The 8,862-nt window shown below is 46.4% G+C and overlaps 2 pseudogenes; one reads left to right on the top strand and one right to left on the bottom strand.

Annotated features, from left to right (window-relative positions):
• On the bottom strand, positions 1 to 6,600 carry LOC136458920 (protein VTE6, chloroplastic-like; annotated as a pseudogene).
• On the top strand, positions 5,658 to 8,228 carry LOC136460969 (probable inactive receptor kinase RLK902; annotated as a pseudogene).
• Positions 8,229 to 8,862: the final 634 nt, after the last annotated feature.

The following is an 8,862-nucleotide window of genomic DNA, read 5'->3' as shown; positions in this document are numbered from 1 at the left end:
CCTGCAGGCCCTCAACAAAGGATCTCAAAAAGGTTGTTTAGATTAAGCCCAGAAGCCTCTCTGAGAGCTCTATCAAACAGATCCTAATTAACAACTGCCTTAAACACTAAGTTAACAGCACAATTAGAAAACTCCTCAATGTACATGAAGGAAAGACAGTTTTGCATTTTCACAGTAGACAAGACCGGAACCTAGAGAAAGTTAGGACGGCCCAAATGTGAACCTATGATTACATTTCAGATGGGCAAAATATAGCAGCTACTACAAGAATAAAATTCTGAGTAGTGGAGGCAGAGCTAAGTCAAAAGGAGAAATTAAGATCTCCAATTCACGAGCAGCTGCTGCGTTAGAAGAGCCAATATGGCACCAATGGAGATATTCAGTACATTGACAATATCGTTATTCAGCTGCATAGAACAATATTCACCATTAGTTTCAAGAGGGGAAAAAAATCCATGAAGTATACAAGCCTAAGCGTGGTACTGGTACACTAAGAAAAAGAAACAGTGAGGCTCAATATAAATGGTCTTCCTGCAACAAAATAAATTCATCCAAAAGAAAACCTCAAGTGATGTCACGGATTCAAGTTGATCATTGTGACCTAAGCTTCCAGGTAGCCGCCAAGAGAGACCAAAAACAATATTGACAAATTCCAATGCACTAATGTATATATGATGCATCCTATAATTAGTTTACATGCCTAAAAACAGCCGTCATGTGTGGTAGCAGCTAATTTATTCTCTAACTCTCAATAAGATGCAGGCATGCACCGATGTCACTAAACATACCAAAGCTATATAAATACTTAGCAAATAAAACGATATAATGTCCTTTGCATTATGCCAATATCAATATTGGGTTTATACCAAAATGATCTGGTTATATACTTGGTTGCATTAAGCCACATGCTGAGAATGTCCCTCAGCTCTTTATGCTGAAATTGATCTAGGAGGTCATGAAGTAAATAAGATGGTTGTCCATAGGGTAGCGGATGTATTTATGGAACGAACACACAAATGATGGCCCTATTAATACACCACTGGTGCTCCAACAATACTTCATGTAAGCCAATTTGGTGATGCAAAGTTACACACAACATGACAGTTAGCAGTTAGCACCCAAAAAAAAACATGCCAAGTGAAGAAATGGATTAACTGGGAAAAGTTCAAACAAGCTTTGTAGATGAAGCATCAGAAATTAGTCAGGTAAAAGTGCAAACTCACCCATTCAAAACCTTCCTTGTCTTGTAAAGTCGCCCCAATATAGCTCTCAACATAATTCGCAATCCAACATAATTCGCAATCTGAGAGGCAAGAACGCATACCGCAACTTGTGATACATCCACCTGCAGCATAACACAGGATTCTTTCCTCAGTAATCATGTACTCCCTCCTTTCTTCTTGGTGTATTAGGAATTGAAAACGTCAATCTTCGCAAAATTCCGACAACAATTAGTCAAATTATATGCATGTCTACTATTTACAAAACTTACACCAAGAGATACATTTTTCAGGGATCTTGAATACAAAATCGATTTTGTGGCATTGATGATTTTTTGTAAGATAAACTAATGGTCAAATATACTACTCAAGAATTTTTCAAATCCTAATGTGCCCTACAAAAAGAGGAGGGACAACCAATTTTACAGCAGTGTAAGAAGTATAAAATTCACAGTCACTGTAGCTTCCATATAGAAATTGCAATTTCTAGATTGACTATCATACTATAGAAACACTGGTATACTAAAGACAAGATCGAGGACGCGTCTGAATGTCTGATGGTGCTGAATTTCAAACAAAAAATATGTACCTGCCCAAGAACATAACCAACACCTGCAAGAAACACAGCAGCTAGAATTCCAGAAATAGTACCCTCAATACTGATTGCACCTTCTGTACCTCTAGGAACAATCTTTAATGTTGTCACCAGGTAACTATTCTACAGAAGAACCAAGATTTGAGCATTCAGTATTGAGAACCTATTATAACTCCATATTGACTTGCATTCTACAAAAGAATGGAAGTCTACATGATGAAATCTTATGAAGGCTGCATAATGATGTGTTACGAAAACTAAACTTACGTTGTTCTTCCAAAAGCCTTCCCTATTTCACTTGAAACTGTATCACTTAGTTTAGTACAGAAACTAGCAACAAAGCCCAGTCTCCAGAGCTCAGAGGACGCTGTACCACCAGCATGATATATTGATAGTAGGGCACAAACACAACCGGCAGCGCTAGAACCAATAACATTTCCAGGTCCTCTTCTTCCTCCTCTTTTCTCTGCTACTCCCAGAGCTTCCTTCTGTCTTATCCTCAACTTAGTAACCGCTGTGCCCTGCATATCAAATGCTAAATAAACAACTTGGCTGATAGCCTAAAAGGATTAAAATGATAGATAACACATCAGAAAAGGAAAATTAGCTGGCTTTGTCGGCTACAGCAAGCAACCAAAATAATGAAATATGCTAGTATGGTGTGAAAAAAATCATAGACTGCACAGATGATCAAAAGAATAAAATGCATGAACAGGCCTCAAACTTGTCCGATAGTGTCACCGAAGTCCCTAAACTATTAAAATGTAGATCCGCCCTGAACGGCTAAACTTTTTAAATCTGTCGTTCAAAGGACCAAACCTCCCTAGTTGAAATGTACCTGCCTGTATTGGCATGCTGGCAGTGCACAAACGTGCAAGATTCCTCTCTCTGTTCCTGTTCCCAATGCTGCTGACAATGTTGGAGCGTGCCGACAAATCAGAAAGGGGGGGGGGGGGGGGGGGGGGGGGGGGGAGGGGATCAGGCCAATCACTAATCAACATGCGCATAATTATTGTTTCCATATGTAAAAAGGAGCCACATATCATGGGTGTTATATTTTGAAGAAAGTAGAATCGCATAATAGGACAGCAATAGAATAGACAGCCTATATATAGATAGAGTTGACACGTTATAATTAAGTGTACTGGTGCAAGCGCTTAAAGTCCACAGCAATAAAGTTTCATAATGCGTACCCAGTGCAGAGAGCTCCCGCTCTGTGCGGGGTCTAGGGAAGGGTGTAAGTGGCAAGCCTTACCCTCGCCTGTGCAATGTGAGGAGACCGCGACTCGAACCCGGGACCTTCCGGTCACAGGCGGTAAGACTCTACAACTTAAAGTCCACAGCAATAAAGTTTCATAATGCAATCAGCATATAAGAAATATAGCAGTGTTGCAAAAAAAAAACACTCAACTGAAGCCAAAACAACTGGGAAAATAAATGAATGGGCAGAGCAGTGTGCTTTGGACTTGAAAGTTCATGTAGCAAGTATCATGCATATGTGGTATGTGCGCTGTGGGAATGCAGGTATAGGCGTGCATGCAGCCATGCACAAGAGTTTGATCCTTCGGAAATTACTCCAAGGGCCGGGGGGGTGGGTACAGCCGGTGGCGGAGCCAGGATATCGCGACAGGGTATTCCATGTAAAAAAATTACAATGCAAATATACAAGTGCTAGCTTTCTCCCACAATGCAAATATGCTAGTGCTAGCACCTTCTTCATCTACTCTTACATTATAATTTACAAACACAAAATGTAAAAAACAAAACAAAAGATCATTTCTATAATTTCGTCACAATACTAAACAAAGTAGCATAGTAGCATGTCCAAATAAATTTGCTTAAAGTAGCATAGTAGCATGTCCACAATGCAAATATGTATATTTGTTTTTCTCATCAAAATCTTGGGTATTCCATGGCATACAGGGGAATACCCCTGGCGCCACCCATGGGTACAGCCCATGATGGCGCCAATGAGCAGCATGTGGCTCATGCTGATCAGGTGGGTCTCTGGGATGTTGAGGTGTGGAAGCTGAAACTAGCGCCCCCAAGTCACCAAGGGTGGTACGAGCAGCCTGGGCATAGAAGTTGCCCCATGGCCCCAGCTGATTCAGCACACAGAGGGAGGGAGGGAGAGATAGATAGAGAGGGTCAAAGGTGGAGGGTGGTGTTGTGTACAACAAGGCTGAAGGATTGTTGCGCAGTGAGATGAGATGTATCAGAGCCATTGCACAGTGGAAGGCACACGGAGCACAGTATGTAGTACCAGGTCGAAGGATTGTTGCGCACACAAGTGGTTTCAACTCTCAAGGAGGTATTGTTGATGGCAGCCATAGAAGCCACAAGGAGCTCAGTTAAACCCCAATTCGCCATCCAACTTATTCTCGATTAAGCTCCATCTTCAAATCTTCTCCAAAACTTAGGTGTACGTTCCACGCCACCCCACCGGTGAGACTTGCTTGCCGGACATGTCCAACCTCCCCGTCGCATGGGAAACAATAAAATGGTTGCCCTGGCCAATGATTCAGCAGCAGTCCATGGCTTGAGGGCAAGCAAGATGAAACAAAGGTAGGGCAGAGGAAGGTTGGGTTATGGGCTGATGAGAAGATACATAGGACGAGTTACCCATAGATCTGACAGGCTGGAGGAGGAAGAGAAGCATGGCCACATGTCAGTGTCACCTTGATGCCACATCAGTTGATACATTTGGATAAAGGAGATTTGGACACTGAGCGTTTTAAGAGTTGGCCTAGATGACACCGCGTGACAAGTTCAAGGACCACCGATGCACTTTAACTAATTATCAAATTATAATGAGGTTGCTAAGTATGAGCAATCAAGAGCAAATACATCCATATCCAAACAAAACTTGTTCAATTCAACCCAGAAAACCAAGAGGAAAAGCCTCCACTCCTCTGGCCTCTAATTGGGCACATCACAACTATATTATGTCATTAGCATTGCAAATAGTACAATAGAACTATATTTTTTTAAGCAAACTGTACACACAGATTTCAGTACGCCCTCGTAGCTAGGTTCAATCTAGCACTTACAAACTACAAACATGAACAGGACCCATCTGCGACAACTAATAAGCTGCTGTAGAATGACAGTAACATCGACCTCACTAGTCCATACCGGGTAATGAGAACCGATCGGATCGACTCACCACAACGAAATAGGCGACAACGAGGAGGAAACCCGGGGCCCCGAACGCGCGCCACGTCAGGGTGCCCAGGAGATAGGCGGCGGCGAAGCCGGAGGCGGAGAGGCCCGAGAGGAGCACCGGCGATCCGGCGACAAAGACGGCGTGGTTGCTGGCTGCGGCGGACCGCGACGTCGGCGGCGACGTCAAGAAGGCGTCGGCGAGCGCGTCCCAAATGCCCGCCACGGCCCCCGCAGCAACGTCCGGGAGCGCGCGAGGCGGGGACGGGGGGCGGTGGCGCGGAACCCTAGGCCCTCGACGGAACAGAGGGAGGGTTCTGGGCGCGGGGAGGTAGGAGAGGATACGAGGCGACGAGGAGAGGGGGGCGTGGAGCGGGAGTGGAAGTGGAAGTGAGCACGCCATTGGAGACTAGAGAAGGGTGATGAACTGTCAACTGATGCTTGTGGAGTCTGAACTCGGGAAGCAGACAAGTAGGGGGCTCTCCCCCCTTTCGTTTTTTTAAGCCCCGAGAACCCTTCCCTTTTCGCCCCGTGAGCCCATTGCGATGCAAGCCCATCTTTGGTAGCCCGATTTAGCCCATGACTCCATGAGAACGCACGCGTTAAGCCACCCCTTAACCCTACCGCTGTGCCCGGAACACAGCCGCCGCCCGCCGCCTCCAACCAGCAAGGCAGCAACCATGGGGGATTTGTTGCTTCTTGCCGCCTCCAGCACAGCCGCGAACCGCCGCCGGCTCCTCGTCTCTCCTCCCAGTCTTCGGGCGTGCCTTGGTTCATTAGTCCATTTCCTTGTAGCCCCGAATCTACGTGTTTTTTGTTTTTTCTGCTGCCAAGTGATGCTGGGAATATTGCGCAAGGGCTTTGAGCAATTCGTGGCTTTTGTTTGCCTGATGCGATGAGATCACAACAGATGTACTATCCCTTCTGATGGCAGCAGTTTTCGGCTCTGGATCTGCATCCTTTTGCACTCTCTCTCTCTCTCTCTCTCTCTCTCTCTCCAGAAAGAGAGGAAACTTCATTTGTTTTGTGGGTTTGTGAGGTGTTGTGCAAGAAAGCATTTATTCACAACCCTTTTCATTGCCAAGTGATGCTGGGATTATTGCGCAAGGGCTATGAGCAGTTCATGGGCACTTAGTGGCCCAATCCGCGGTGATATGAATACATGACATCCCTTCTGATGGCAATTTAGTTATGATTAAGAAATCAACTACTCCTAGGTACATAGCCGCTGTTCTAAGTACGCTTTGCCTGTTGGCTGTTGCTTGATTTTATGCTAGATAACATTAGCAGCTTCACAAATGAGCTTTTGCAATTTTGTTTTAAAATGTTATTCTCATGTCAGTAACATTCAAGCATAATGCCAAACACTCTTAAGTATTCACAGCTTGTTCAGATAAGCAGATGGCGCCGGTAGCGTTTGGGAGGCGGGCTGAATCCAAGAAGCTCATGAAGCTTTGGACTATTCTTTTTCTAGCAGTCTATGTTTCTCGAGAAATTCATGAACTTCTGGACACAATCTGGATAACATAGTTAACATTCTTTTACAGGAGTTAGTATTGTACAGATAGTTAACATTCGTTTGGCAATGTTCGGTGATCTAACATGGAACACACCATCGCAACTGCTCTTTCTTGTTTTCTTCCCGTGGTAGAGGGTGCTAGAGTGACATCGCAGTAGCCCTTCCTTAAACCTTCTATGCAGAGTGTTCTTCTTTACACCAATAGCATTAGCTGGAGATCGTACCTATGCAAGGGGACAAGGATATCTGATAGGTCTATTTGTATCTTTTTGCGGCCACAATTTTTTCTCCTTGATCTGGTCTTCCTTGTGCACGACACTGCTTCACTCTCCGCCAAACATTTCGTACTTGATATTTACTGACCTGAAACATTTGAGCTACTATATTCGTGGCATTCCTTTTTAATCTCGAGGCTTTTATCTATGTGCCATTAAAAAAGTTTGAAATTGCGCATGAGTTTTAATTTTTTTTCTCTCCAAGCCATTTCATCCGTTTTTTTTATTTAACGGTGTCAAACAGACAGGTGTTTGTCAGCTACCCAAACTTTCTCTTTCTCTCTCTTTGTCTTGCGTCTCCATTCCGCGCTCCCCGTGCTCCTGCTCGTCGCGGCGCAGGCGGGGGCCGACGACCTCGCGAGCGACGCGCGGGCGCTCCTGGCGTTCCATGACGTCGTGGGGCAGCGTCTGGCATGGAACGCCTCGGACGCCGTGGGCGCGTGCTCGTGGACGGGGTCTCTTTCGAGAACGTGACGCTAGGGAACTTACGGCGCTCCACACGCTCAGACTCCGCCTCAACGGGCTCTCCGGCGCGCTCTCGGCCGACCTAGCCTCCGCCGCCGCGCTTCGGAACGTCTTCCTCAACGGGAATAGGCTGTCGGACGGGTTCCCACAGGCGATTCTTGCGCTCCCGGGGCTCATCAGGCTCTCGCTTCGCGGGAATGACCTATCGAGACCCATCCCGGTGGAGCTCGGCAACCTCACGCGCCTCAAGGTCCCGTTCCTTGAGAATAATCGCTTTTTCGGCGAGATTTCGGATGTGAAGCTACTGTCGCTGCAGCAGTTCAATTTTTCATTCAACCAGCTGAACGGATCCATCCTGGTCTCACTTTGGTCGCAGCCGCGCTCTGCGTTTTTGGGGATGGGCTTGTGCGGCGGGCCCTTGGGGCCTTGCCCTGGCGAGGTTTCCCCTTCCCCTGCTCCAGCGGGGTAGACGCCATCGCCGACGCCTGTTCCCAGTGGTGGTGGCAGTAGCGGCGGCACCAACGGTGGAAGTGGGGGAGAAAGTGGCCATAAGAGCAAGAAGCTCTCCGGTGGCGCCATTGCCGGAATTGTTGTAGGCTCCGCCTTGGGCGCCGCACTTCTCTTCCTCCTCGTCTGCCTCTTTCGCAGGTCGTGGGGCACTAGGACGCGGTTTCTGGAGATGCCGCTGCCTGCTCCAGTGCCTGCTGCTGCTGCTGGCGGCAGGAAAGCTCCTGAGATGACCAGCGGCGCTGCTATAGCGCCGTTGACCACAATAGGCCACCCCAACGCGCCTATCGGCCTGTCGACGTCCGGAAAGAAGCTGGTCTTCTTTGGGTCAGCGGCCGCTGTGGCACCTTTCTGAGATTGGTGAGCTTTAGCACGAGTTCATTGTGCCACTCCATGCTTACAACTACAACAAAGATGAAAAGCTACTTGTTTACGACTTCATGCCCATGGGGAGCCTCTTCGCAGTCCTGCACGCTGAGATCTAACTCCCAGTCCCCCAAGTTTCTGTTGCATATCTGCTTATGATTCTAGCATCACCATTTTGTTGTACGTGTGCTTGTGAGTACTATGGGCATTGTATGTTCTTGGAGCACTCCCGCGTGTGGCCGGACTTCGACAAGCGCAGTGTCCGGTTCATGACGTGGCTGCTAGAGCGGTTCGGGCTCAGGGAGGAGACGTGCCTGCCATACTGAAATGTCCTAATGGCTAGAGGAGGATGAATAGCCTAATAAAAATTTCTACAACAACACTTAACAAAATGGTTAGACAATTATAAGGCGAAGCAAGTGTTGCGCTAGCCTACTCAAAATGTAAGCCACCTACCATAATTCTAGTTAGATAGTATCTATCCACACAATAGCTATGACACTACCTTATGTTAGTGTGCTCTCGTATGCTAACTAAAGAGCGACACCAACCAAACAAATAAGCTCTCACGACCAGCTACACTAAAGAGCTTGACAACTAGTTTGCGGTAAATGTAAAGAGAGTGATCAAGAGAGTTATACCACCTTGTCGAGGAAGGAACTAATCAATCAAAAGGATGAATAACAATGAAGACCAATCATCCCGGAATCAATTGATGAACACAATGATTTTTTACTAAGGTTCACTTGCTTA

Source organism: Miscanthus floridulus, chromosome 6, assembly GCF_019320115.1.
Source record: "Miscanthus floridulus cultivar M001 chromosome 6, ASM1932011v1, whole genome shotgun sequence".
Taxonomy (NCBI): Eukaryota; Viridiplantae; Streptophyta; class Magnoliopsida; order Poales; family Poaceae; genus Miscanthus; species Miscanthus floridulus.
This window is presented reverse-complemented; position numbering and strand designations above follow the sequence as displayed.